Source organism: Meleagris gallopavo, chromosome 2, assembly GCF_000146605.3.
Source record: "Meleagris gallopavo isolate NT-WF06-2002-E0010 breed Aviagen turkey brand Nicholas breeding stock chromosome 2, Turkey_5.1, whole genome shotgun sequence".
Classification (NCBI taxonomy): domain Eukaryota; kingdom Metazoa; phylum Chordata; class Aves; order Galliformes; family Phasianidae; genus Meleagris; species Meleagris gallopavo.
Window position 1 is genome coordinate 83,914,790 of NC_015012.2, and position 7,333 is coordinate 83,922,122.

Sequence of the window (7,333 nt, forward strand, 5' to 3'; positions counted from 1 at the left end):
GCCACCGCCAGCAGCCCCAGCGCCCGTCCTCACGCAGTTCCACCGCCTGGGCGCCCCAGCACAGAGCACAGGGTGAGTGGAAACCCCATGGAGGACGTCATGGGGACACGGGGGGGAAAGGCCTCTGCCCCCGCTGGGACCCCCTGAGCTGCATCCCGGGAGCTTGGAAGCCACGAGGAAAGTTCTGGGGAACGGAAGCAGCCAAAGAAGATGAGATCACTTGGATCTGAAATGGGTCAAATGTTTCTGGATTACGGGAACAGCCCCGACTCCCCACGCGAACACACGGAGCTGCTCCTGCTGCTGAGTGCTGCCAGCGGTGAGTCTGGGGGAGGACACTGCTGAGGGGCACCGACCACACCTGGCCCTGCACACACAGCCCCACAGCTCCCCCGCTGCCCCATGCTGTGAGGTCAGCTGCGTTCTGCTCTCTGGTGCCCCACGGCTGCATCCCCCCCAGTAAAGCACCAGGGTTTTGCATGAAAGTTACAGCTCTGTCCCCACCATTCCCAAAGAAAAGTGCAAAATGTGACCCAAATGTCACCAATGTTTGAGTGCTGCTTGTGGCTGCGGAGTGCTGGGATCTCAGTTCCAGAAGCCCAAATTTCCATTACAGAGAGCAGTGGCTGCACCTGGCGGCCAGGGCACGAGAAGAATGGGGGGCAGCCTGAGTGTCTCCCCCCTTGCAGCCGTGGGATCAGGTTCTGCAGCCCTGAGCACCAGCTGTGGGGCCAGGCCCGGCACAGCCATGGGGCCGGGTACTGCAGACCCACAGCCCCAGTGCAGTGCCACCGCTCAAACCCCTCAGCCCCACTGCCGTGCACTCCCCCTCCCTGCCTTGTTCAGCACCACAGAAACACGTGTAAAACCATGACACTGACTTTGCCTCTAATTAGCCCTTAATTTACAAGACACACTCGGAAGGGTAATTAGCTGGCGCTCCGCTCTTGACTGCCGCATCCATCTCCTCTCTCCTCCTGGTGGGAGGGAGCCCGCTGCCACCGGAGCAGGGACACCCCTGGGACCGAGAGGGGATGGGTCCTGGGATGGGACGAGATGGAGTGGGACAGAGTGGGACGGGATCGGATGGGGTGAGGTGGAAGAGAAGGTGATGGGCAGCACGTGTGCAATGCACAGCAGGGAGCAGAGGAAGGCAAACAGCACAGAACACTGCCTGGGGAAGTCCCGCAGCAGAGGGCAGCATCCCGAGGGCCGTGCAGCGCCCAGGTCTGCCCGACGCACAGCTGGAGCAGCCCTCCCTGCAGGCACTGCCCCACCAGCAGCGTGACCACACAGAGCACCCAAATCCTGCGTCCCTGTGGAGCTGCCTGAGCCCTGCACACATCCCCCTCGTCCTGGGGACAGGGAGGTTGGTCCAGCAGAGACCCCCTCCTCCCAGACGTGACACCACCCGAGCTGCGTGACAGGATCCCTGTGCATTAGGCAAAGCAGAAGGTAAAGAGAAAGACACATGTAATGCACTGCCTGCCTCTCTGAGCACAGCCCCCAGGCCTGACCTCTCCATGCCCCCCCACAGTCCATCAGCAGAGCTTTTCCCATTCCTGTTTGTTCAGAACTCAAAGAGTAAAGAATTTCACATCAACGCGTTGCTGTGACCTCAGCAGTGCTCACAGCCCACGGCACCGTAACACCACGCAGCAGATGGATACGTGGTCACATTTAGAGCATTAACACTGGAGTCATCTCTGACAGCATCACTGTGGAAAGGACTGCTTCCCTCTGACAGTGCACTGATCCGGCCAGCGCTGATGAAGCCAGGCTGCGGCACATCAGTTCTGCCCCTACCAGCGTGGCTGACACCCACTCCTGAGCATCACGGCAAAGCCGGGTCACTGACCCGCAGGGGCTGAGGACGGGGCCCTCGGGGTCCCTCTGGTCCCCCCACGCCACCCCCAAGCACAGCGGGGTGGGAGATCCCCGAGGAGGGGAGCCGCAGCGCCGTCCCCGTGCGGAGCTGCGTGCCGGGAGCTCCTGGGCTGCGGTTTGTGCCCCCACAGCGCTGAGCAGAGCGCAGCTCCGTGCCCTCACGGTCCTGAAGGGGTCCGTGGCCACGGTGGAGCCCTCTGAGCCTGCCTGGCTCCCGGAGGAGCAGCCCCAGCAATCGGGCTCTCCTCCCAGCAGAGCTGCCCAAGGCTGCGGTGGTGGTGGGAGCTGTGCTGCTTCTTTCCGGTCCGAGCCACCCCTCCTCAGCCACCACTGGACCTTGCTATACAAGCATCTGATAAGGTGCTCTCTGTTACCAGTTTTGCTCCTCTCTTGGTACCAACAAACAGCGTTGGGAAAAAACCTCAGCCCCTTTTTTCTGCTACAACCACACCAACAGAGCTCCCCACACCTCTCCCAGCACGGCACGTTCTGCAATCACAGGACATCCCCTGAGCCCCCCAAGTCCTCCCAGCCCCAAACTGCAGCCACCACAGACCGCTGAGAAAGGCTTCCAAAATTCCCGAATTAAATAACTCACACTCGCTGATTCCAACACGCCTAAATCTCCTACCTGCTGTTTAATTTGCTTCTAATTACAGCTGGAATATGAAGAATTCATCATTCTGTGCTAAGATACATCATCTCTCCTCTTCCCAGACACCAAACAGAAGTGTTTACTGAACACGTGGTTCCTTTCTTTATTAACCGCTCTATTATTTCCATGTAGTAATGAACCAACGCCGCGTTAGGATTCATTAGTTCCTAATAAACTCGAAAAGAACTTTTTGCTGTCTTTACCTTCCTGCAGCCCCTTGTGGTAACGGCGCCGTGTGCTCCTGCAGCCAGCGGAGCTGGGAGATGCTGGGCTGGGCAGGGAGGAGGAAGCACAGGTGGGGTTTATCGGTTCCTGAAGTAAAGCACCACGGAGGGAGGAGAGGCCTCTCCCTGCAGGACAGGGGCAGCACGCGGCCAGCCCAGGCCAGGCTGCTGGGAGGTGGCTGCATTTACACACACTGACACAGGCTCTGGGCAGCCTGCGCTGCTGGTTGGCGATCCTGCCCACAGCAGGGGGTTGGAACTGGATCATCTTCGAGGTCCTTTTCAACCCAGGCATTCTGTGACAGCGCTGCACAACCTGGTTCTCCTTGCTCTGCTCCTGTGCATCTGTTGTGATCCGGACAGAGGGAGAGAGCAGTTCACGTCTCCTCTAACCCAGATTAATACCTGTAAGTAGTGCAGCCTCTCTTTTGATTTTGACTTTTTGCTATCCAGTAAAATGCTCCTTTCATCGCTCCTAATTACGCTCCACACTTTTTCCTGTTTCTTTTTCCCCAAAGATCTGGCTCTAATTGCTTTCAGCTCTGTGAAATTGGCTCAGATATGTATTTTTGAGCACGTGTGTGTCTGTGCGCGTTTGAAGCTCCCTGTTTCTGCTCTCAGCTCTCCTCTGCCTGAGCAGCAGCACCACGTCGGGGTTACCTGTGCCTGAGCTGCTGCTCCCCAGCTCAGAGGGAGCACAGCATCTCTGCAGTGCCATGCTGTGCCTCGGTGCAGCGGGTTCAGGACGGCACCATTCCCACTGCGTGGGTCCTCCTGTGGGTATCACTGTCACAGCACCATTCACTCTCCACCACATCGCAGCAAAATGTTTAGGAACCGTTTCTGAGACACACAGCCAAAGTGTTGGAAAGCAGGAGCGGGGAGTGGGTGATGAAGAAATGATGCTGATTTTCAACCTGCCTTCTGCTCTGCTAATGTGACCGTAGGTGACACTCAGTCCTCGTGGAAACCTGAAATCATGAGCTAAAGAAAACATACGTATGAGCAACGCTGCCTAAAATACAAAACCAAAAGGTACCGTGCGGCTGAAAGTCCAAAAGCGATCAGCACGGCTGGGATGGGGGCTGCCAACCACGGCATTAAGGCTGCAGTGCTGTGCTGTGCTCTGTCTGCACTGACTGCCAGCAGCGCAGTGAGCTGGGAATGCTGCAGTGCATGGAGTGAGCACAGCACACAGCACCAGTGCACCCCGAGGCTGCGGGCAGAGCCCCAGCAACAGCTCTGGCCGACATGGGGTGCAGCAGAGGAGCTCCCATCCCCTGTGAGCTGCACGGCCCCGACCTGCCCTGCAGCCGCTCTGGGGGGAACAGAAGGTGCAGTGCAGAAGGGAAAGGCCCTCAGCCCCCTCTGGAAGATACCAGCTGCCCCATTTTCCAGCTCCCTTGGCAGCACGGGCAAGTAATTCAGACCCACGTTTTCACAGGTGGCCACTAATTACATCTCTTCGTTTTTGCAGGTGCCCACAGCCGGACGCTCCGCACAGCAGCCTCAGCCGTGCTGCCCTGCGCCCACCTGCCTCCCCCAGCACTGCCCAGCACAGCACAGCCAGTCGGGTCCTCCCCTCCTCACCCCCCCAAAGCTGCCTTCCCTGCTCAGCCCTGCCATGCGCTGCTCTGCTCCTTCAGTGTTCTAGCAAGCAGCAAGAGTATCAAGTCCCAGCAATTGTCTCTAATTAGGGTCAATGATCATTCTGTTGGGCGGGAGCAAATCAATCTCTGCTCTCCCCTTGGAGAGCAGCAGGTTGTGTGAGGCACGGTGCAGTGCAGGCATGCAGGGCACAAAGCAGTGTGTGTGTGCAGGGTGTGATGCAGTGTGTGTGTGCAGGGTGTGATGCAGTGTGTGTGTGCAGGGTGTGATGCAGTGTGGGTGTGCAGGGTGTGATGCAGTGTGGGTGTGCAGGGTGCAGTGTGGGTGTGCAGGGTGCAGTGCAGTGTGGGTGTGCAGGGGCAGCACACAGCAGAGCTCTGCCCAGATGCTGAAAGCTCTGCTGTTTTGCATGCTGAAACTGGAGAATGAAGAGGCTCACGACAGGACTCAGCCCAGTGGCAGGGAGCTGCTGTGCCCAGCACTGCTCAGCCCCTGTACAGCCCTGCCTCACCCCTGCCTGCTGCTGCACGCTGCCACTGGCACATCACAGGAACAACTCTGCACATTCATACAAAGCCTGGGATAGCTGCTTCCTTCCTTACAGCCCTCCACCGCTGTGCCAAAGCGTGCCCCAAAATGCAGCACTGGTCAGTGCGTTCTGCCCACACAGCTCCGCTGTACTTCACTGGGAGCTGAAAGCATCGCCTTCCTCCCACCAGAACAGCCTCGGTCTGCCAAAACCATCTGGCTGCCCACCTAAGTCTGCAGGGAGCCCACAGCCTGACCACAGGGACGGTAACGCCACGCTCTGACGTCAGGATGCAGCGAGATGCAGAGCTGTGAGTGCCACCCAAGCCACGGTGTGGCACGTTGTGACAACAGCCCCGTGGTGGTGGCTGAGCACTGCACGGCTCAGTGCACCGCTGGGATGCGGATGAGGGCCCAGGAACCAGCAGCAGTTACACTGTGCACAATTATCCCCACTGCACCGATGGAACAACTGCACAGAGCACCGCTCAGATCCCCCAGCCTTCTCTCCTCCACGTGCACAGCCCAGGGCTCTCAGCCTGCCCCGTCAGGAGGTGCTCCAGGCCCCACCACCTCGCATCCCCCACTGGGCTTTCTCCAGCAGTTCCCGTCTGCCTGGAACTGGGCAGCCCAGCACTGGGTGCACTGCTCCAGATGTGCCCCCCAGGGCAGAGCAGAGGGGAGGATCACCTCCCTCACCCTGCTGGCCACGCTCTCTGCAGTGCATCCCAGGGTCCTTCTTGGCCACCAGCACACGCTGCTGGCTCACAGTCAGCCTGTAGTCGACCACTGGTCAACTGCTGGTAAACTGTTAGCCAACCTTTGGTCAACCATTGGCCGCCGCTGCAGAACTCCCTGCTCACATCACCTCCACCAACACTTGTCGGTAACAGCTGCTAACAAAGCGACTCCTGCTTGGAGAGCCCAGCTGGGGACTGAGCATGCACAGGAGCTCAGCAGGGCTAAACAAGGCCAAGTTCCTGGGGAGAAACAGCAGCTCCTGGGCTCTGAGCTGGGGGCACACAACTGGCAGGCGCCTCTGACAGGTCTCCTTCATCTCCGCACCAGCTCCCACTCCTCAGAAAGAAATAACAACAGGAGAGAGAGCAGTTACACCTTGTGGGAAGATGGCATCCCAGTGACTGCAGCACGGGGCACAGACGGGGCTCAGCCCTGCATCTTCCTGCAGCTCCCTGCTCCCATCTGGCCCCGTGCCGCCCCGCAGGTCCCGGCAGCACAACGCTGAGGGCAGCGGCTCTGCTTCGCATTCGGGACTCATCTTCCTGCTGAAGGGAGCGGTAAACATGCATGAGGTGTCACCACCTGAATGCTATAGTACATATTTGTAATATAAATATGAATTTGCACTATTTTATACATGATTCATGATGAAAAGTATTAATTACAAACAAATTCAATCTCTGATCTGCGCTTTACTCTTAGACTACAAATAACCCTTAAGGTGTTGCTGGGAGGAACAAAGGTCCTGCAGAGAGGACCCCATGCTCCCACTCCCAGTGATACTCTGCTCTGTGCAGCAGCACAGGCACTGCCCCAGAGCCTCCATCATGGCGTGGGACAGCATCCAGCCCTGCTCCCAGCCCTGCTCCCAGCTCTGCTCCCAGCTCTGTTCTCAGCCCCACTCCCAGCCCCGCTCCCAGCCCTGCAGCCAGCACTGCTCCCACCACTGCACCCAGCTCTGCTCCCAGCCCTGCTCCCAGCCCCGTTCCCAGCTCTGCTCCCAGCCCTGTACCCAGCTCTGCTCCCAGCTTTGCTCCCAGCCCTGCTCCCAGCTCTGTTCCCAGCTCTGCTCCCAGCCCAGCACCCAGCTCTGCTCCCAGTTCTGTTCCCAGCCCTGCTCCCAGCCCTGTACCCAGCTCTGCTCCCAGTTCTGTTCCCAGCCCTGCTCCCAGCCCAGCTCCCAGCTCTGCTCCCAGCTCTGCTCCCAGCTCTGTTCCCAGCCCTGCTCCCAGCTCTGCTCCCAGCCCTGTACCCAGCTCTGCTCCCAGCTCTGTTCCCAGCTCTGCTCCCAGCCCAGCACCCAGCTCTGCTCCCAGCCCTGCTCCCAGCCCAGCTCCCAGCTCAGTACCCAGCTTTGCTCCCAGCTCTGTTCCCAGACCTGCTCCCAGCTCTGCTCCCAGCTCTGTTCCCAGCCCTGCTCCCAGCCCAGCTCCCAGCTCTGCTCCCAGCTCTGCTCCCAGCTTTGCTCCCAGCTCTGTTCCCAGCTTTGCTCCCAGCCCTGCTCCTAGCTCTGCTCCCAGCCCAGCTCCCAGCCCTGTACCCAGCTTTGCTCCCAGCTCTGCTCCCAGCCCTGCACCCAGCTCTGCTCCCAGCTCTGCTCCCAGCTCTGCTCCCAGCTCTGCACCCAGCTCTGCTCCCAGCGCTGCTCCCAGCCCTGCTCCCAGCTCTGCTCCCAGCTCTGCTCCCAGCC

General features: G+C 59.4%; 1 protein-coding gene across 4 annotated transcripts in view; it reads right to left on the reverse strand.

The window, feature by feature from the left end:
- Window positions 1-7,333, reverse strand: part of LOC100544373 (arf-GAP with GTPase, ANK repeat and PH domain-containing protein 3) — a 33,717-nt gene that overhangs the window by 16,983 nt on the left and 9,401 nt on the right. The gene's annotated exons all lie outside the window — the stretch shown is intronic.